The 23,046-nt window shown below is 42.4% G+C and overlaps 1 long non-coding RNA gene across 1 annotated transcript in view; it reads right to left on the bottom strand.

The window, feature by feature from the left end:
- Positions 1 to 19,216: 19,216 nt before the first annotated feature.
- The window catches only part of LOC144245985 (uncharacterized), a 29,978-nt gene continuing 26,148 nt past the window's right edge, over positions 19,217 to 23,046 (bottom strand). Inside the window, exons 2-3 of the long non-coding RNA XR_013339573.1 lie at positions 19,961 to 19,995; positions 19,217 to 19,233 (exon numbers count right to left, since the gene is read on the bottom strand). This is a non-coding gene — a long non-coding RNA (uncharacterized LOC144245985). The remainder of the gene's footprint in view (positions 19,234 to 19,960; positions 19,996 to 23,046) is intronic.

The raw sequence follows: 23,046 nt of genomic DNA on the forward strand, positions 1-23,046 counted from the left end.
CCACCACAGCATCCCAGCACAGCAGGGAGTTGGGGATTCCATGTGCAAATAGAACTGGGAAACTACACCTTTTTTTTTCTTCCCCCAAATTAGAAATCACATTAGTGCCCGAAGAGGTAGCATATTCATACAGCCTAGACTTATGATTTCACCTAAGAAATAAGTTGGGAGACAACCTAGCTATACCTAACTATATAAGTTTTTTCAGTGAAAAACGAGGTTCGCTCTCCTGTAAAAAATCTAAAAAGAATTTTTTTTAAATTTTAAAAAAAAAATTAAAGTTTAATAAAAGACAGTAGGAGACAAAGACAATAAAGCAAAGATTTTACTGACGGCTCCTTGGCATTCCACCAAGAACACACCTGCTATTTCAGAGACCCTTTTAAAATACCCTTTCTATTGCATCAGTCTACTGCATATTCATAAACAATTATACATATTAAAACTTTTCCTCAAGCTAGTTCACATGTTCCAAGAACTGTTTAGCATAGCTCCTTCTCAGATCTGACTTTTTAGAGGATGTGTATTTCTCGGCTGTGATTTTAGTCCGTTCTTGTTATCACCTCCAGTTCGGGCTTTGGTCTGTATTTTCTACAGACAGTGGGTGGTAATAATTGGCATGTCATAGCAGGGGTCTCCATCATATGACTGTTATCCCAAACAAACAAGATATTTTAACACAAGCATACTATATCAGTTATTTCACTGCTATGTCTAAGTGTAGTTAACAAAAGAAATTAAAAACCTGTATCTTTATAGCAAAGTTTCTTTAACATTATACATAGAGCATCCATTTTAATATTTGTGAAAAGCCAATATTATAATATGTATTTATAACTTTTCCAAAAATGTCAAATCCTTTTTTTTTTTAATTAAAAATTCTGTTAGTGCTTGAATTGAAGCATATTCATGCTGCGCATATGAGAAGAGATGAGTTGGGAGACAACTAACAACATCTTTTTTTAAAACAAAATAAATTAGAAGTGACATTTTTTAAAATTAGGAATCTCATGAAAGTTCAAGGATATTTATGGCTTATTGCAACTAACCTGTTTGAGGATTTGCCCTCTAAGAAAAAAGTGATCTGTTTTTCTGTATATGCACCAATATCTCTGAAGAAGAGAGCTCACTCTTCCAAAGACAGCAGCTTTGTTACATTTTTAAAAGTTATAAGGAAAAATGATTGGTAGTTGAAATCTTTGTGTTTGTTCATCCACTGTTATTCACAACCTCCAAGCAAAAACAAAACAAAACAAAACAAAACAAAACAAAAAAAAACACAAAAAAACCCCCCAAAAAAACCCAAACAAATAAACCCCCCAAACAAACAGACAAAACAAAACCCAAACAAATAATCTCCAAACCCAACAGCTCACAGGAGAAACTCCGCAGGCAGCTGCAGCCACATTTCATCCCAGGGCAAACAACAGGCAGCCAGAGGGAAGAAACACCCTTCCCCATCTTTTTTTTTTTTTTTTTTTCCCAAATAAATGCAATCTTACAAGAAGAAATTAGTGACATACACCCTTCCTTGCAGGAGCTGGTCCTATCCTGCTGCTGATAGGGTGGCTTGGTTAAAAGAAAAAAAAAACAAAAAACTAAAAACCCAACCCCAAACACCAAAACATTTTATTTTTGTGCTGCTGAAAAAATAATGAAGAGGGATGGAGCATTTTCGGGACCAGCACCCAGGATTATCCAGGATTTATCATATAAATAAGGGATTTCTCATCATGCCAGTGTATGTAGACACAGGGGAAATTAAAATGCATTGCTAGCATTTATTTTTAAAAGCATAGTATAAGGCATTGCTTGAAGCTTTAGGGCAAGTTTGGGTTTTTTTTTTTTTATTATTATTTTCTCTCTGAAGAAACAATTATTTCTGGAATTGCTGCTGTGTTCCAGCTTTAGTCTCCCATGAACACTCATTGCCTATATTATATACACATTATTCTAGCAGATAACTTCACTATGTGGAATTAGGCATATTTGTGGATAATCAGCACTTTCCTTTTCCCATTTTAATATTTTAACTATTAAAATAGAGAAGAAACCAAACAGCAACAATAATGACTGTACACACACACACACACATTACACTTTATAGCTGTTATGGATTTTACCAGCAAAGGACACACTTTAAACTGCAGTGTGTAAACGATCATTTAATTGGGTCCTGGGAAGCCAACAAAATAATCATTGTCTGAAGTGAACTTAAACACACTGTAGGAAAACAGTGCAATTTTCCATCTTTTTTGAAGGCTGAAGGTAAAAGGCCCTTTTGCAATGGGGGTAATTGAGATGGGCAGTTGTGGGGAGAAGCTTTTCCTCCAGGTTAGAGGAGATTATTCTGTAGTCTGAATTCAAAATCCCATAGTAGGAAAACATATTCTGGCTTTAATTCCAGCATACACAGGAGTTAAAAGGTGAAGTTCTGGAACTAGATCATCTTTAAGGTCCCTTCCAACTCAAGCCTTTCTGTGGTTCTATAATTTTTTCTGCACATACATTTCTGATTGAGGGGCAGTTAGGGGGGCCCAAATTGGGGACTCCACTCAGTAACATTTGTTTTGATTTTTTTTTTGTGCTCCTCCTGCATTTCCAGCCCAGTCTTTTTTTGCTGTGCACAGTGGTTTGCACCATGACTGCCCTAGCTTCCCCTAAAGAGCCCCAGGCCCTGGTTTAATACCAGTATCAACACGGAATTGCAGTCACCACCACCTTGTTGGCTTTTCTGTCTGGGTTAGCACACCTCACTGTGTTTCTCAGGGATGCCTTTACTTCCAAGCACTGCAGTCTGCTGACAAGTTTCAGCTCAACTCCAGAGCAAATGAACCACCAGATAAGCCACGTCTGCTCAGAGCTGCAGAACTGGGGCACCAAAACCATCTTCCAGCAGAGGAGTTAAGGTGCCAAGCTCACAGTGCTGCTGAGTGTTTGTTCTCTCCTTGTGCTCTCACCCTCCGGGGTGGCTGTGTATATAAAACCTTTATATACAGCCCAGGAGGAAGGTGAGCCATAGCCCAAGAGCAGCTGCAGAGAAGGCCTTTGGAACACTCCCCAGATTTGGGGTTTTGCCTCATCCCAGCCTAGGTTCCTGAACAAGTTCCAGCATTGCCAGTGGCAAACCAAGGGCTGCACTACCAGAGAAGGTAAAACTCAATGCTCCTCAACGTGTTGAGGAGTCTGATCAAAGGATTTTAGCTGGTGTTTCCAGAGCCATTTAATTGGGATAGGTTCTGCTCCGTGGTGTTGGTGGAAAAAAGCCAGGTATTTGCATTGAGTCACATTCGGACTCATCTGTTCTTGTATTGTGGGTCTATTTTCCAGGTTTTGAGCAGTGTTACAGTGAGCTCATGGGCACTCTATTTCCCCTGTCCCCGGGACCCTGTGACTCTGATCAGATAACCCTGGACCCCTCCCTCCTGCCCCAATGGGGTTGGCAGAGAGCCAGGGAAGCCCACCCTGTCCAAAGTCTATACAGACCCCTGACATTTCCTGTTCATCCTCTTTTGCCCCTCTCTCCCCATGGACACCACAGAACAAAGAAGCTGAACCAACGTATTTTGGGGTAAGAGCCTCTTTTGGAAATCTTTGCCATCTCCTGATATTCCTCCCCTCCCAGCCTCGGACCTCTGGGCTAGCCTGATATTCAGGGGGCTGTGCAAGGGGGGGAACGTCAGAGCAGTGCTTTCCAAAGACTTACTAACTTGAAGAGCCATTTAAATATTCATTTTCCAGTTGAACTTGCATGCTGGGTAGGTTCTTCTCAGTGCTCCAGGGTATAATTATTTCCTCCAGAAGCTTCTTCCTACCAGACACTTTGCTAAAACCACATCTCCCCTCCTCCCCATTCTCAAGCTTCACTGAATTTCTGTGTATAGCCTCCCACAAAGGTTATTGTCTTATGCTTAATAGGGGGAAAAGCACACAAGATTTACTGCAAATGGAAGCCATTACTGGAGCAGTTATCAAATGAAAGAACAATACAATAATGTCTAGTCATAAAGATATGAAGAGTTGCCTGTCAAAGACAAACACCTGACTTGTAAAATTTGCCTGTACAGCTGCTGGTGCTTTTGGCAGGCAGGATGAGATCCTTGCAGCACATGGCTAAGCACCCAGGTGTTTTGCAGCTATCTGGGCTAGAAACTGGGCACCCAAACTGGGACCAGCTGGAGGGAGATGCATCGACATCCCAAGGCCACAGGACATTTCTATGAAGCAGAGCCAGGGGGATCAGCTCAGTACATCCCAAATATCCCCAGTGGGGTTATGACATCCCCTGGGTTGATTCAGGCATTGGATGCCTCTCAAAGCCAAATATGTTATCTCCAGCTCCAGCTGAAGCTCATTGAGGCTGCTGACCCCAATTTTTTGGTTAAGTATTAACTAACTAATAGCAGATGGTGTTGAATTTTGTCTGCCCCTTGACCCATGAGGTCAGGTCACACAGGCTGTGAAAGTGCAGCTAGAAGATTTCCAGTCTAGTGTGTGAACACAGATTTTTTCTCATCTTTCCCAGCCTTGCCCTCCTGCTAAGAGTCGGGGCAGAAACCCTTTCAGGCTTAACCAAATGGTCATTAACCTTTCCAAAATGAAAATATATGGACAAATTGGTACCAGTGCCCATCACAAGGGAGGAAAGTATTATATTATTAGCAGAGGGATGTTGACTCCTCTGTGAGTGCTGACATCTCCTATCAAGGACTGTCCAGCTTCTCTTACCACACACACTTAGCTCTTCCCCATCCCCAAGAAAATCACTTACTTTCATTAACACAGTCAGTTCTCACAAGGCCTTTTCCACCAGACAATTTCTGTATCAAGCTCCCAGACCCCTTTACAAGAGCTTGTGCTTCTCCTGCAGCTTTTATAGCTGGAATACGTCATCCTTAAGCTCCCAGTACAACAGTCCAGGTGCTTTTTAACCTTTTCTCATCTATTTCAGGAGGGTCAATGATACCTGTGGCAGCCAGAGGTGTTGCCTCTCTATTTGGTGAGTGCAGCGCCACTTCTGGTTTCTGGATGTGGAAGTGTTGGCCACTGTGACTTGTAAAACAGTTTCAGACATGGAACAAAGCCTGGCAGGAGCTGTCCCAATGCTGGCTGCTAATAGAGATGGTCAGCTTAACCTGACATCATAGAAAATCCCATCACTGCCTTGCTAATAATAATTGCTTTTAGACAGCATGAAGATTGATTCCTCCTGTCTTTAGCCAAAGCTAGAGAGCTTGAGAAAGAGCTGAAGTCCCTGTAGTAATTTCAGATGCATCTGCACTTCTCAAACATGCCAGACTAAGGTGTTTGGTGAAAGTCAAAGGGTCCAAAACCCAAAAAAGCTCTTTTTCAGCATTGTCTTTTGGAGACAGAGTTCAAAGTTTGTCTCAGAGTGAGTCCTTATGTTGTCCCCAGAGACTAAAAAGCATGGAGGAAATCTACGCTTAACTTGAAACTTTGTCTCAACCATCCGAACTACAGAGAGACTCCATTGTCTGCACGATAGGTGAACAAATTTCTGCTTCCATCAGTAAAAAAATACACATAAAAAGATGAGACATGTTTTTTGTTGTTGCCACGATTAAGGGACCCAATCTGTGGTCATGTTATTTTTTTTTTTTCTAGCAGAGCTTTTCATCAAAAAAGGGAAGATGGGAACCTGAGATTTTCCAGATAAGCATGGGCTGAAGCACACCTGTGGTTTTCCCCCTGACCTTGGAAACATAGAGAATTAAAATATATTCTCCAGTCCCTGTTGAGTAATGCCTCCCAAAATCTGTGGCTGTTCAAGCCTGCCTCAAGGTCCTCAGAAATACTCTTTAATAACTGGGAGGGTCTCTGCAAGCAGCTGCTTGGAGGATGTGATGAAAGAGCTGCACAAGTTTTCCCAGTTTCTGGCTGGTCCAGCCCACAGAAGCTTAACTTGCTTCTGAGTCCTGATGATGAAATAAGCTGGTGCTTAATGGAAAAACTAGACAGGAAAATGATTATTGAATTTTACTGCAAAGCCCCAAGGCAAGATGAAGAGTAGGATGTAAAACTGTTTGAGGATATTAAACCAGCAATAAGGAAGGGCAGAGTGTTAATAGAAGTAGCCCTAATTATCCCAGCTTACAATGGGTGCACCCTGTAAATTATTTCAAGCATCATTCAAGTGATCACAACAAGTTTGACCCAACTCTTCTTAAATACAGTGCTGTAATTATTAATACTCCTGTATTATCAGGAGCTGCCAGAAACATCAGATCAAGTATTTTATTGCAGAGCAAAAACTTGTGCAGAAATCTCACACTTGGTAATTTTCTGCATGTGGGCTATGGACCAAGCAGGAGACAGAGGGTGTGCAAGAGGGTGCACACAGCATCTACACAGCGTGTGGGAGGGGGTATGGGTGAATCTTAACATCCTGCAAAGTGACTGGAGATCACATGTGCCTTGTTTGTCCACCAGAGATATCCACTCACTCTTCCCCATCCATCCCTTTGCATATTTTTTGATGACAGTGTAACAATGGGTGGGTAGTTCAACCTCAGCTCCATGGGGAGGGCTGGTAGTTGTGATAGTCACTGGCTTTGCCTGCTGCTGAGGAAATTTGTGGGTTTTAATTCCATCCTTTCAGTGCCTGGGGGAAGAGAACGGGCTCCCTCTGCTCCTTGATTCTGTGCAAGAGGGATGGATTAGCCCTGAGTGAGGCATCTTGAGACTGGTGACCATGTGGCTGTCATTAGTTTGACTTTATTTGATGAAAATGGACAAATGCAATGATTAGTATAGCAAAAACTAATTAAAAAATAAAGAAAAATAAACGAAAATAAAAAAGATTATGGTAATTGAGGACATATTTTTAAAATATTTTTGCATGACTCAAAAAACTCATTAATTAAAATCAAGGCATTTTTTATTTATAGAATCATGAATCATTTAGGTTAAAAAAGACCTTCATGATTATAAAGGCCAACCACTAACCTAATATGGCCAAGCCCACCACTAAACTGCGTTCCCAAGCTCCACATCTACACGTCTTTTAAATCCCTCCAGGGATGGTGACTCCATCACTCCCCTGAGTAGTGTGTTTTATGCTTAGAAACCCCTTTGGTGAAGAAATGTTTCCTAATATACAATCTTATCCTCCCCTGGTACAACTTGAGGCCATTTCCTCTTGTCCTATCACTTGTTACCTGGGAGAAGAGGCAGAATCATTTTCAGGCAGTTGTAGAGTGATGAAGGTCCCCCCCTGGACATCCTTTTCTCCAGGGGCTCACCCTCATCTCCTTCAGCTTCTCCCCACAAAATTTGTGCTCCAGACCTTTCACCAGCTTTGTTGCCCTTCTGTGAACATGCTCTAGCACGTCCTCAATGTCTTTCTTGTTCATATTTTTATTCTTTTATTGGTTATTGTGTTCCGGCACCACAGAGTTCTTCTGTTAATATTATTTCTTAATATCATTTGTTAATATCATACTGTATCTTCGTACCTTAGAACAAGGTTAATCTCATCTCTGTGGTCCCTGAACCTGCTGACCTGTCCTCCACTCTCTGTTCCCCTCTTCCCTCCTCCTGGTTTGGGAAGCCACTGGATGGAAAATGCTTTGAGTGTGATGGTCCTGCCATAGCACCACCAATATGTGGTGGATGGTGCTGCCACCAGCCCCTGCTTGGGGGAAAGAGGGACAACCACCTTTTTTTGTCCATTTCATAAGAAAAACCACAACATTTGTTTTAAAAGGCCATGTAACAAAGAGGATTAATGAACCTGAAAATTATTATTTGGCTTATGGGGACTTTTTTTTCCTACAGTCTTCTCTGGTTCAGCCAGTGAACCAAAACTCCCAATTATTTATGACTGAGTTACACCAGCACTCAAGAATTAAATGCAATTAAATACATGTATGCAGCCCAAGAGCAAGGTGATTTCTCTGTGAGCTGTCTTGCTGTGTATTAAGAGTTGCTGCTGGTGGGCTTGTCACTGAGTTACATTATTTCCCCTGAGATCAAAACAAATCAACATTTCCCCACTCGGTGTTTTTGAAGACGATGTTTCAGTAATAGCTGAACAGCAGGGTCTAGAAGAAAACAGGAATATAGACAGAATATTAAAGGAGGAAAAATTCAAAGACTATAAGAACTCAAGGAGAAGAGATGGAACAATTATTATTATTATTATTATTATTATTATTATTATTATTATTATTATTAAGTAATTTGATAAAACCAGATCAGAATATGGCCAGGGAGATGAGAGAAAAAAAGATCAGGAGGTTCAGAAATGAGGGGACCAACCTCTAAACATGCCAGATTTCTTGTTCTGAAGGAAAAATCACAAGAAAAATATAACTGCAGGCTCTCACATAGGATACCTTGCAACGTATACAATTCTTCCATTTAGGGAGTAACAAGGACATTTTATTGCTGTTTTTTTCTTTGATTATACACATTTCTCTAAGAGGTCAACATCTTAAGATTATCTTTTTTGTAAAATGTTCTGGGAGCATTTTTACTGTGCTTTTCCTCTGTCAATCTTCAGCTTTCCTCTTCTGAGAGTTGCTGGCTTCCCTAAATGAAGGACAGGCTTTTCTGTAATGAAAGATGCTTTTTCCTTTAGGAAAAAAAAAAAAAAAGTCAAAACACAGAACAAGCAGGGGAATAGAATTGTACTCATCACCTGCAGACAGATAGATTCCAATTTTTATTTGATGTTTCAAGGATATGATGAAAAGTCCAGTTTGCTTATCTGGGTTTAGTGGGAGAAATTGAGATGGTTTACTGCAGGTGCATGAGAAACTGTGGGAATAAGGATCCCAGGATCCCCACAGACTCTGGTTGGACTGATACCCACAGAGGACATCCCTCCTCAGTCAGGACAGTCTTCCATCTCTTGCTCTGCCTGGTACCCATAACCAGTGTGCTCCCAGGTTTTTACAGGACTGGAAACCCCTGGAGGAGATAGGGCAGGCTTTTTGCTAGGGGTCTCTCTCAGTTCTTAGGGTGATCATTGCTCACACCACACAAATATCAGCTCTATTTTATCTCACTGGGAGCAGGACAGGTCTTGGGGTCATCTTCAGCCTGAGGGTAGTGTTCTGGTACCACAAGCATAATTTATTACTTAATAATAAGTGTCTGTATGCATTACTTTTATCATCCTTAATACTCCTGTTTGCAAACATCTTCATCAGAATTGGTGTGAGATGCAAATATCTGTGGGAATCCAGGGCATCCCTCTGGCTGCCCTGGAAGGTCTGGGACCCTGGAAGGGGTCAGGAACCCCCCTGGACAGAGCCCCCAGAGACACTGTCTGTAATCTCTGTCCATGGAAAAGAGTTTTCAATCTTACAGGATGAATTACAAGCTCTGAGTGTTTGATATAAGTAATAATGAAGTGTGGCACGGGTGCAAAAGTAAAATTTTAGGATTCTAGATTAGGAGTCCAAAGGGGACAAGATGGAGGAAATTGGGTGTGCCTTGTCCTTTTTCTCCTTCTTCATGCCCTCCATGTTTCACTGTGGTGTTGGCATTTTTCTGTTGGTTCAGGCTGGGGACACACTGTCCAACGTAGGTGACAGATATTGGCACGTTATTGTAAATCCAGCCCAGGGAGTTTCTGGTATTTAATGTTTGTAACATCCCACTGAGGGCAGAGCCCCACACACTGCCCTGCAGGACAGAGCTGGGCAGGGCAGCAGAACATGTTAGAGATTAACAGAATAAACAACCTGGAAACCAGCACAGACCAATTATGGCTTCTGCTTTGGCAGCGGGGCTGACAGACAGAGACTTTCTACAATCTCGGAATCATCAATACCTCAGATTCTGACAAATATCTTTTAATTTGATCAAATAAGCAATGTGTCCCATCTGGCTCAGCTGGCTGGAGCACCCTCCAGCCAGAGCAGCTGCACTGCTGTACACTTGCAGAGATTTTGGCTCACATTTTGCTATAGCTGAGCCCCAGACAGTAAAAGCTAACAGTGATTTTCAATTCTCCTAGTAGCAAAAAATGGGATTTTTTTTCCATGTTGGCAGGTGGAAGAATGTTACCACTGGAAAGGCTTTTCTAAGCATGGCACTGGGCTACTCAGCCTCTGGCAGCCTGCATGGTAAAGAGCATGGTCCCACAGAAATTTGGGAAAAAAAAGCCAAACTTACATTCAACAGAAATGTTTCCTCATATGTAAAAATGCCATTTATTTGTATCTTGGACCTACCTGAGAAGAAATAAACTCTACCCTAGGTGAAACCAGGACAGACATAATTCCTCACAAAAGTTTTTCTGGCATGTCAAGGCCTGCATTCCAATCTATTTTCCCACTATATAATTATAATATGGTGTGTCCCACCTGAAATACATAGAAAATTAGTTACATGTCTTTCCATGTTTCTGTCAGAAGTATCTTAAAATTTTTTAAGCTTAAAGATTACTGAGATCCAGGACAATGGCAGAAAATGCCAGAGAGCATCAGTATGCCCAAAATTATATTTTTGATGATTTTATAAACAATTCTATTTAATTAAAACTCCCTGCTTAGCTCCCAATGTCAGGCTATTTATAGGTTGTGAGCAAAGGAAGCTTTATCGAAGCTGTACTGAAGATTTGCACTTAAACCACAAATAAAACTCTTCTGTTTCACAATCCATTGTTAAGTTTAACTTACATATTATGGTCATGGGTTTTTCAAGGAAACCACAGCTTGCGCATCACATCCTGTATGAAACACATTTTGACTTTTCCCAGGAAGCAGTTAAAAATCACATTTATTAGCCCTGTCAATAGCAGCTGTGAAAATACTATAGCCCAGCTTGTTCATTCTCACAGCTGTAGCTCCTCGAGGAGAACAATGAAAGGTCAAAGGCAGTGGCTGCCCTTTTTCCTGCACTGAGGTCTAAGTTGTTCCTCAAACCTTATCAACTACAGTGGGAGAGCATAGCCTTTAGCAGCACAGAGCAGGTGAAGACATCACTTGCCCACTCTCTCTTCCAGCATAAAGGAAGTTTCTTTAAATGGCCTTAGATTGAGCTGCATTCAAAAAGAGGCAAGAAGAGATTTCAGAATCTTAGAATATTCTGAGTTGGAAGGGACCCACAAACATCAGTGAGTCCAACTCTTAAGTAACTGGCCTGTACTCACAGCCTTGGAGTTATTAGCACCAGGCTCCAGCCAGCTGAGCTGGGAGAAGAGCTGGGGCCTCCCTGACCAAGGATGCCAACGCATCGGTGCTCACTAAATTCAGGAGCAGCACTTGGACTGTACGAGCACTTGGAAATCTCATGAGGCCTAACAGAAAGGTGAAACAGTTTGAACCTCTTGGGGTTGAGGGAAGAGAGCTCCATTCCTGCCCACAGGCTTCAGTGCAGGGAGCACAGAATCATGAACTGGTTTGATTTGGAAGGAACCTGAAAGATCATCTGGTTCCAATCCTCCTGCCATGGCCAGGGACCCTTCCACTAGACCAGGTTGCTCAGATCTCAATCCAACTTGGCCTTGAACACTTCCAGGGATAGGGATGAACTGCAAGGTAGACAGAGACTCCTGCCTTCTCATGCCAAGAAAATTTTGAATACTCATCTTGTGCTTGACTGGTCCAAAAGCCAATGGAATCAGCTCTCTGACTATCAAGGGGCTCTTCTACTTACACAGCAGCCTGAATTATATAAATATGGGAATATGGGAAAAAAAAAAGGCTTTTGAAGCTTGATTGTCTCACTTCAGCAGATGAGAAACTGCAGACTTGTCTCCTTCCTAAGCTCCACTAAATTAATTATCTTTTGCCCTCAGCTCCAATTCCGATGCAGACAGCATGGACTGGCCCTCTGGCAGAGTGCTTGGGGAGGGTAAGAGCTGGTCGCCTTGAAGTGGCACACTCCAGACAGTGGCCTTGCAGAGCAAACAGACCTTCATTTCACACCAAGAGGACAGCAGAGCAAACTGAAATGCTCTGGGAAGCAATGCAGGCAGCATCAGTTTTCTGCCTATCTATTGTATGCACTAAAGACAAAACAGCTCCCTAAACCTCAGCATGCAAGTGCCAAAAGCAGAAAAAAGAAGAGACAACTATTGCATTGCTATCCATAATAATTTTATGTCTCAGAATCCTCTGTGTATGAATTTTTCATTTTTTTTCCCCAATAAGTACTAGCATGCCAGAAAGTATCATAAAAGAGAGAACATCAGGGATAATACAGGGAGAGGAATGAGTAAGAGCGAGCAGGCCCCACAATCTGGAAAGAGAGCTGGTTCTCAGACATTTGAGGGTGGAAACCACTTTTATTTTAATTTCCTGATTGAAGCCAACAGCCCTAATTCTTCCTTCCTCACTAATTAGATAAGTAACCATGACTAAGTCAATTTGGTTGGAGACTAACTAATGAAAGAGAAAAATTGCAAATTAACATATCCACTTGTAACATTAATTCAGGGAAGAATTAAGGTGGCTTGGGTGCTTATTTTTGCATTTCTACATCTTAGCAACGTCGGGCTTCTCTTTAAAATGTAATTTAAGGGTTTGAATTCAACTTCCTGCATGTGTGTTTTCTTGGGGCTTGAGCATCCCTGTGGTGTGCTTTGTCCATAAGCTCAACCCTAATTCTCTCCATGTTGCTTTCTAGAGCTGTAAGCAAATAGATTAATAATACCTGCTCAGGCCACACACTGTGCTCAACCTTGCCTCCTAACAGAGAACCCCTTACTTTATTGCAAATAAGTGTGATAGGAAATTGATGCATTTTCCCATTTATTTTTGTTTTTAGAGGAACAGGATTAGCAAAGGAAGCAGATGCACAAACATCACAGGAGCTACTGATAAACAGGAGCACGTGGGACATTGGCTGGTAAGATCTGCCACAAAGTCACCACTCACTTGTGTCCTCTGAAATATTAATCAGCTGCTGGCAGTGCCATTGCTGCCTCCACATTGAGCTCATTCCTGCTCTGTTCCTTGAGGAGGTGGCTGTTCCCTGCTGGAGCTGCTCCATGGTGTGGCACCAGGGGTGGGGCTGTGTCTGACGTCAAAGTCAATGCGAATTTATGAAGTTGTTTTTCTCGTGGAATCTTTAAGCTCAAATATAATTAAATAAAAGCCTTTTCTAATACCATTATTCTCCTGATGGGGTGCCTTTCTGGAAGATCAGGGTAAAACCTTGGCTGATAAAGGACTGAAGGTACAACCAGAGTTAAACACAGGGAAGGTGGTTGCTACACCCAGCAACTAAACCACTTTGTCCTTCCAGCTGTGCCCAGGCACTGCAGCCCCTGCCCCTCCTGCACTTCCACACTGAGGATTCTTCCACACTTTTCAGACATGGACCAGCTTCACAATGGAGATATGTAGTTAACAGACCTGATTTTGAACCCATTCTGTCTGTTACACAAACAGGCATTAAATCCTCAATTCTGTAGGCACCAGCTCCATGATGCCCTTGCTCTGTCACTCTCTGCTGGCTGTGCTTTCATGATTCAACAGTGCTGAAAGTCTCAGAGTAAAAAGGTAGGAATACACCACAGCTCTGTAGGTTGCTTTTAGCCAGACAGCTGAACTCCTGACACTCTGGCACTATTATTTTTGTTAACAATGTGAAAGATGGTATTGTGAGAGCAGGGTGTGGAGCTGGTCTGCAAAGGACACTGATCACCTGCAGAGGACTTACCTCTGTAATGCAGTGAGTAAAATTTCTGGTACCTGTGCTTCTGTTAAAGGTAGATTAGAAAAAGTCCCCTTGGAGTAGGACTGCCAGCAACTAGCTCACTGGATGTGCAGCCATCTAGTTAGCCAAGCTCCTCTCTGTGGAATTGTATTTCTTCTCTCTTTGTGTTCATTCCCTGCTCCCACACCTGCATCTCAACAGCATGGACATCTCCAATAAACAAGCAGGACACCTTTAGAAGCTTGTTTAGATGACAGAAAGCTCCAGCAATCCAGCCCAGCCATCAGGACATCACCCAGAGCAGGAGAGACCCCAGCAGTAACCTCCTGGGGAACTACCATTCACAACCCCAAGCTGCAGAACATTTGGGGTAGAAGACTCTGCTGTTTGAGTTCTGCTGTTCTTTATAGCACAATTAAGGGTTTGTTACACCAGAAAGAGAGGGAAAATATGCACAAGGTGCTGCAACTTTGGTGCACCATAGATAACTCCAAGATATAATGATACTGTGGAAAATATTTCCAAAAAAGACAAAATATAAATCAAACCTGAGATGCAGAGCTTCTGAGTTTCTGGGCAGTACTCAAACCAACAAAGGTCCCATGTAAGCAGAAGGATTTAGCAGCACCACCACCACCCCTGGTCAGAATTGTAAAAATATTTTTGGGGCTCAGATGTGGGTTTGAGGCACTTTTTAGTGCCTCAAGGTCAGCAGCCCTTTGGTGCATTTGCAAAGAGATTCCTGATCCCCTGAAACTACAGCACTGAGGCTAGCAAGCTTTATAGAACAGAATTAAGACAAAAACCTGAATGTTACCAAGATGCTGCAGCAGCTCCAGGCACAGCTAGAGAAGTTCAGTATAACAGAAACCTTCCACTACCATTGTTTCAGGCACTAAAACTTCAGAACCAGTACAACTGCTTCAGTAAATGCACATTAAAATATTTTTAAGAATAGTGTGCCTTCAAAAAAATTACAGAAAAGAAATGACAAGGCAATTTACTGCCTAATGAAGTCATTGCTGGAGATACCTTACAGCAGAGAAACCAAATCCTTGTGTTCCTTTGGCGAAATTTGGAAGGGACTGCCTTCTGGTTTCAACTATGAGTAGCCTAAAATTAATTCCATCCTCAGCCTTTGACACTGCCCACAGCAGACTTTTTCAACAGCAAGGTTAAACATGGGGAGACCCTCTGGAAATGTTCAAGGCCAGGTTGGATAGAAGTCTGAGCAACCTTGTCTAGTGGAAGGTGTCCCTGCCCATGACAGAAGGAATGGAACCAGAACTTTTGGATCTGGTTAAGGTCCCTTCCAGCCCACACCCTTCTATAGTTCTCTGATTTAAAATTCTGCAAAGCAGTCATAGTCAAACATAACTTCCCAAAAGTGCACAAGTAGCAATTCAGCAATCAGATAAATAAAAAAAATTAAGAGGTAGAACAAAGAGCACAAGGGAGATCTGTAGCATTATGGGAAGAACTGACCTCCTGGAGGACTTGGGGCTCACATCCCACTGCAGACAGCATTTTGCCTGCTAAAGTCCAGAGCTTGCAGTGCTCAAGGTGATGCTTGCCAGGTTGTGGTGTTTCTTATGGCAAACAACTGGCTTGAAGCACCTGTGTGCTGTGCAAAATACAAACTGATATGATAACTCAGTAAAATTACACCTTGCATCTACTCAGCACTATTAGGAACAAAATCTCAAAAGCTGCTTGTCCAAAGAAGCTGGGACTGGGCTAGCTTACCCAATATTTATCAAAGCAGCAATTCTGTAAATAAGGGGTCATTCCTCGCTGGTAATCCAATAAAGGAATGTGTGCTGCACACCAGAGAGCCCCAAGCTTGGTGCTGTAAGCCCTCCTCATTATGGATCAGGTCCAGCAGTTATATATGAGACTCTCCAGTCTGTTTTCATGGGTTCTTAGCAACTCACTGCTGAGCAGAAAAAAAAAAAAGAAAGCTGAAAAAAAGAAAGATTCTCAAAAGGGTTTGAGAAGCAAAAAAGCCCTGATTGTCTTACTGTGCAATGGAAACCTACTGCAGCTACTGAAGTCTAGAGAAAGTTAATATTAAAATTAGAAATATATTGCAAGCATGTCTAGGAAACTTACCGAGAACTCCCAAAGAACACTGAAGTGAGAGGAAAAACTGAGATCCATATTTTTACAGTACCCAAGAAAATGAATAGAAATCAGGGATCATCCCCCAACTCATCTCACCACAGCCAGAGTTTTCAACACATCCAACATTACCCTGTGAGTCTCCCATACCTCCAGCTAGTGATGGAAGATGCTGGGAGGACTTAAGAAATTACTCAATCTAACAATTTATCTAATTGTTAAATGCTTTAACAAGGGAGATGGTTTGGTTATAAAAATATTTCTGTCTGAGACTGGGAAGTGTTAAACTCCCCAGTTCTGCACAACTGCACAGGATTTTTTAATTCTTTGCCTTTATTTTTTCCTTCCTTTGAATGGGTTTGTTTGTTTCCCCTTGGAGGCTGCAGTCACACACAATAGGCAGATTTTTCAATTAAGCTATTTTTTTCCACTTTTAGTTTTCAATGGAGCCCAGGTGCCAATTATTTGCTGTTTGGTTTCTGCCTTCCCTTTCCTGCCTACAGCTTAACTCCTTTCTCTCCTTCCTGCTTTTGGGGCTGTCATTGGTCATGCAGATGATGCTGATGCAGATGGCTGTCATGGAGATGGCTGATAAATAATTATCAAACAGCTTGGGAATGATCTGTGTCAGATACCAGTGACATTAAAAAATGCAGTGTATGGACCATCCACCAATGAATTTAGCAACAGTTGGATAGTAACTAATCATCTCTCCTTTGAAGACCTCTTCATAGCATATTTATTTATAAAGTGAAAGCATTTGGTTTTTATTAAAAAAAATACTACAATTCACCAACAGCCAGCTTAAGTGAGCATGTCCTGATTTATTTCAGGAAGACTGACAAAGACATTGTAATGTTTTTTTTTTTTAAATCCCTCACGACCCCATCACATACTGGGGAGGTAGCTCAGCAAGTTTTAGCACACAGCTGCCATCCTGTGCTGGTGGAGAACAACCTCTCCAGCTGTCCTAGCCTCTGGAAAGCACAGAAGAAGGCTTTACACAGAGCAAGGATTAAGCTAGACCCAGATTTGGCTTGGCTCAGTTGCCATGTCACTGTTAGAAGTATTAAACCCTTCCTTCTATCAGGTTGATCGTGGTTGTCGTGCAGCCAGTGCGTTGCTGTCCACGCGCTCCGCTGCAGCCCAGCAGGACACGGTGATCAGGTGCTTGGGGCTCTGCCTCATGGATTAAACATCAAACCAGAGGAGCAGATAAAACCTCAGCCCTGCCACGTGCCTCACTCTGCATCACTGCTATGAGAGGAGGGTGAAAGACTCGATCATTTTTAGCTCTGTAAAAAGTTACAGCGCAGGGATGAGTGCCTGAATCCATCCCCTGCAGCCATCAGGCAAGTGAGGCCAGGGAAAAGGGTAGAGAAATGAGGTAAGTAAAAAAACAACAGAACCACCAAGACTGGGGTGTGAATGTCACCCTGATTCTTAAGATTTTCTAAAACCTTCTGAGTTTACATTCTGTTTGAGAATTTTCTCACACAACTTTCTGTAAACAACCTATTGTTTTGCATTCCTTCATAGAGGTGGAGAAACTTGATGTACTGGTAATTTGTCCAATGTCTTTGGAGAGGTGGCACCTTCACCCTCCAATCCACTGTCACCTTTAGAAAAGTATGAATGCTGGAGTCAGAAAATAAACTCTCTTTTTTCACCTTGCAATAACAGGGGCTCGTGTTGTGCTTTCACGTGTCCTATAACGACATGTGAGGCTGAATCTAAAACTATACTCTCCAAGAGCTGAAAGGACATATTTTTAAGAACAAGCCATCCAACCTGGGATGATGCACTTGCACTCTTTTCAGATCCTCCTGGCACTATAACCCATTAAAAAAAAAAAAAAAAAAGAAAAAAAAAGGAAAAGCCATCAGTGGAAATGGGATGCTCCTTTGCTCCTTTAAGCCTTGCAGAGACTTTCTCCAGCACTACAAACCACCCTTCCTGTGGCTCTTCCTTTACCGCTCAGAACTGAGCCATGGGGACCTCCTTTTTTTTTTTCTTTTTTTTTTTTCTGTGTGTGTGTGTGTGTGTGTGTGTGTTGTATTTCAGGTCTTTTTTAAACCAAGAAAAATAATCAATATCAAATTTAAAAAAGACCCCCCAGAGATTTGGGGAAAGTGGGCATAAATATCAAGCAAAACACGAAAAAAAGACTGAGCTGCTAGGAGATAATACTTAGAGCAGTGGTGGTGGGGTGGGAGGGAAGAAATATAGCAGACAAATTTAACACCATTTAGGGGGGTTTATACACAATGTTTACATCCCAAACAGCATTTAGAAGTGATGATTTAGTCATTTATCATATCCCAGTTCACTCCTTTCCTGTCAAAGTGATAAGCAGAACCAGCAGCACTTCTCTGAACACAGCATTCGCTACAAAGCACCACCAACAAACCCAGAACAGCTTCACCCTTGGCCAACACTGTCCCCCTGGGCCTTCAGAAGCTGGGATTTAGGATAAGAAAGAATTGAAGGAGAAAGTGTCTTAGCAGAGCATCTTTGGCCAGATAACCCTAAAAAGTCATTAATGGAGGATCTGAGAGTGAAGCCCAGCAGGAAATGCTGGCAGCATGAACTCCTGCCCACACAAGAGGGTCCCCAGAGACCAAAAACTCCATGCAAAGCAGACAGGATCTGACCACAACACCTGCCTTGGGCCAAACCTGCTCTTTATTTTTCATGAGCCACACAGAAATATGGTGTATTTATGATCACTTCTTTCACCAGACTTGGTTGAAATCAGCACTGGATCCCAAAACTGAAGGAGAAGCCTTGCGTAGACAATCCCTTCTTCAAGGCTCAGCTCCAGTACCAGGCTCAAGACCTGGCAAGCATATGCATTTGGCAGGGAGTAGTAAATCAAGTGAAAGAATGTTTCAGGGTTTTTTTTTTCATCTGATTGTTTAGGAATTTACTCGGAATAGCCTTCCTCCCCAAGAGGGATTTCAATTCTATGCATGCACAAAGAGGAGAAAACATTAATGCAGTGTTAAGACAGATCAGTGCTGAGAGCAGCATGCACAGTCTGAGCAGAAGGCCACTGAAGTTATGTGACACCCAAAACTAGGCATTAGCAATTTTTCAAGGACTAAGTTGTGAAGTGCCCAATGACACTTCCCCCTTGCAAATTGGCCCAGCAGACATAATTCCCCCTGAGACTCAACCATGTCACAGGACAGGTCTCCTCACCCCTTGGTGGGGGGACTGAAATGCTGCTGGTGCCATCAAGGCACACACTCACATCAGGTCCTCCTTGGGAGTTCTGAGGGACAGGAATTGTTTCTCTTTAAAGACACACTCAAAAGATTGTACTTTGTGAAATAAATCTAAAAAAAACTCCAACTGTGGCGTCCTAAAAACAAGGTATATGCAGATGAGACTTACCCCCTGGCTCTGCTTTCCATGCAGGTTTCAGGTTGGCTTTGCTTTCAGGATCCTGCCTGGTTCGGCATTACATAGCTGTAGTGATTAATTACAACATGTTACAACTGAGATTTAAGCTTCTGTTGAATTTGTGGTTTTTATTTACCCATCCTGACCAACCTGGGCAATCCATAGACTGGGGAGCCATCAGTAAAATGGTTCATAAAATACTAAGGCTACTGCTCTCCAATGACATGGGAGAGCTGTGGGAACTGAACTGGTACCAGGTATAATTAATTCAGCGTAAGGTTAATCATTATGTTTCCAAGCAAAATAGGGGTGCATAATAGCATTGGGTCTTATATGGCCAATGCATTCTGGAAATAGGCTAACATATGTAATCTTTTGTAAGACTCTGAATCCAAATCCATCTGTGGATGTAATTTAATGTACAGTGCTTTATGCAATTATACCTACAGATGCCTAAGTGAGAATTTAAATTAGCATTAACTTGATAGCTTTTGCTGAAGGCAGAAACGCAAACGGGTGCTGGGCAGATTTTCCTGTGAAGCTCTGCTGATCCCCATCAGTTCCCAAGGCACTGTTCCAAACATCAACCCTGGGGATCTTTTCAGCAATTAGGCCCATTCTTTGCACAAGTGGATTCAGAAATGAGAACCCATCCCTGTACAAACCACATGTCCACTGTGAAAAGTATCACCATTTGGGCATCAAGAGAATGATGCTCAAACAGGAGGATCCCACCTGTTGGGTTCATATAAGGGTATTCTTTACCCAGAAATTCTTACAAATCCATACATACCCCTGTTCTGACTCCTTTTCTTCTGCCCAGAAGCCCTAAAGAAAACAAATTATCAAGTAACACATGTTCAAGGGTCAGTGTCTCATGGTTTTTCTGCATTGAACCACAACACATCTCTTGTCCTTAATGATGTCAGCATCCAAACCCCAGCAGGACTAAAGGACTCGACAGGATGTCTCTTTTAAACACTGAGGTTTGCAGACAGAGCTTGTTGCAACTTCAAAGCTGCCCATACCCCAAAAGCAACCTTTACTCTGATCTCAACAAACCATGGAACTTTTCATCTACCCAAAGGAATTTCAGATTCCTCCAAACCAAATAATTAGTGGATTGTTTTCTGGCTGTGGTGACTACAGAAGCCTGCAATGGCAGTGAGGTTTTCTGCTTGTCACTAATGAGTATTAGGATGGCTGGCTTCCTTATGAGCCAGATGTGTTGGCAGCAAACACACAGCATAAAAATGATTGAGAAGCAGCCTGATACCCTAATTTTATGAAAAAACCAAAGCAACAGGACACATAATCAGCAATGACAGGGGAATTATCAGCTGGGGAGTGCACCATTTGTTTGGTGCAGAAGCAGCAGCAGACTTGGATCTTTCCCTCCATCCTGGAATCAGGTGCAGGTCAAGTAAACTGAGATATGCCAGAGCATTGAACCTCTTTGGGCATCTCCCCACTGGACAAAAGACAGACTGACATCAGAGGACTGCATGTCACCTGTTAAACAGCAGATTTCATCTTCCCCACTCTGCTGCAAGGAAACATCTGATGAGCTGACTCAATCCACAGCTGTAGGTCACCTTGGTAATCTACTACTTGAAGCAGTTTCTCCCTTCAGCAGCTCTTAGAACCAGAATTGGAAGGCTGATAGGTTTTTAAAACACCTGGGAAGCATTTCTGAACTCTCATCTGTTTGAGGAATGGCATATCTCAATGAGCACACACCACTTCTCCAATAATCCAGAGACTGAATTTTCCTCAGCACAGATCAGGTTAAGAGGCACAATTGCTTTGCATGAAAAACAGGTTGTAGTTTTTAAAGGAGTGATATTAAGACAAGCCTTACTCTTGTACCAGTGAGGGGACAGAGAATGTTCCCTCCTTTCTTGGGATCTTCTCTGAGGTCATCCATAACTATAGGACATTCTGCAATTTGGGCAGCCCATGTTGTAGCTTCTGGATTTCTGTGGAGAAGTTCAAGCAGCAATAGTGCAGCTATGTGTCCTTCAGCAAGATTCTCATCCCAAGGCAGCAAAGCTCATATCCTAAAACTCACCACAGTAAATTCTCAAGCTCACTAAAATGTTTCAAGCCTCTCCATTTCCCCCGCTGTGAAAGAATAATGTGACCTTGGAGAGCTGCTTTGTAGTTTGGTTTTCTTTTTTTGCTGAACAACAAAGGAACAGCTGTTCAGATTTTTTTTTTTGTTGTTGTTGTTGCTGTTGTCTTTTGTTGCAGAAATGCATGTACTGAATATTTAGGACACATTATCTGAAAATAAAACTACTGTTACTAAAGGAGCTCCTGAGCAAACACATGATGCTCCCACAGTGAGTTCCCAATTCCCATTATGGTGTTACCAGGAAAGTGGGATGGTGCCCTCTGGGCAGCATCAGGGAAGCAGGTGCTGTTGCAGGAAGGTGCTGCAGTGGGCAGCTGGATGGAAATGCCTTTCTCAGAAGCACAGGAGTGACTCAACTTTCTTAATTCTGACACTGTGGGGGAAGACAAGCAGCAGCTCCCCTCAGTGCTTCACCATAGCTCATAGCAGTTTTCCTGAATATTTCATTTCTTTCATCATTAAACTACCAGACAGGAAGGTATTAACAGCAAAATGGACTTGTACCTGCTGCCCCTGATCCTGACCCAGTCTCATCCTAGGGCTTTGCTCTGTCCATCAGCCCAATTCCTCCTCTCTCAGGTGACTCCCTGAAGGTTGTGTTTCTGTGCCAGAACATAGGGAGGATCCTGAAGGCAGAGAAAGCCTCACACTACACTACTTCAGCTAAGACAAATCCAAATTCTTCTCCAAGGCTGGGAGGATGAATAGCTGATGTTTAAAATCCATGTGGTTTACTGCTAGCTGGTAGGAGGCAAATGGCACAAAGCCACTCCTGGGAGCACCTGCTGGTTTAAAAAGCAGACAGAGGTCTGGTTCCATTGTATTACAATTAATTGGCTAAAGATGATTTTTTAAGAATTTTAACAGGTCTCCCAAGGGAGAAGCCACCAACCTCAGCCTAATCTTTGCTACCTAAATAGAAGGTCTCTGGCCCCACCTATATGTCCCAGAGTGTGGAATCCTCAGGATCTTTTCCCCTCATGGATTTCCTCAGAGCCCTCCCCTGGAGAGACTTACCATAGAGTCTCTCTCCACCTGGGCAGATGGAAAAGACTTCCCCATGGACTCTTGCTGATCCATCCCAGTTCATGTCCCCATATGTCCCAACTTCCTCTGGTTTCTCCTTTCTTTGTTTCCTCATTAGTTGTGGTACCCCTGGTGGCCAGCCCCTTCTTCTCCTGGTATCACCCCCATAGTCACCCCTCTAAAAGTCTTATGCATTCAGCAGTTGCTTATCAAGAACTGGATGGAAGTGATTTTGAAACCTAGACTTAGAGGTGTTAAAAATGAATTGGTCTTCACTTCCTACACTCTCATTTCTCAAAAGTTTTCATGGCTATTTAAATAAAAGTATTAAACTGATCCTGATTTGAGCGACTGCTTAAGTCGCTTGGGGGAATTAATTTTAAATAAATCCACTTCCATTTTGTTTATCTCAAAAATGTCTGCAGCAGTCAGAGAGAATTTGCACTGCTGTTAATAAAGCTTTGAAAGAAACCTCCTGCTATTCAAAACATGCCAGACTTGGGCATAATGGAGCATAGGCCAAGATGGGGCCCCTGTGAAGGCTACTAAAGGAAAGCCCTCAGGTTTAACTGTGTTTTCCCATTTTGTGGCATTCCCATGGTTAGGTCCATCAGCTGTGCTGCCTGTAAGCAGAGCTTATGCACGTGGGCCTTAGGGAAGATGAAAGAAAAAAGCAATTTTCAAGAGGTGACATTGCTGGTGCTCTCCCTGAGGCA

The sequence above is a fragment of the Lonchura striata genome, chromosome 3 (genome assembly GCF_046129695.1).
Source record: "Lonchura striata isolate bLonStr1 chromosome 3, bLonStr1.mat, whole genome shotgun sequence".
Taxonomy (NCBI): Eukaryota; Metazoa; Chordata; class Aves; order Passeriformes; family Estrildidae; genus Lonchura; species Lonchura striata.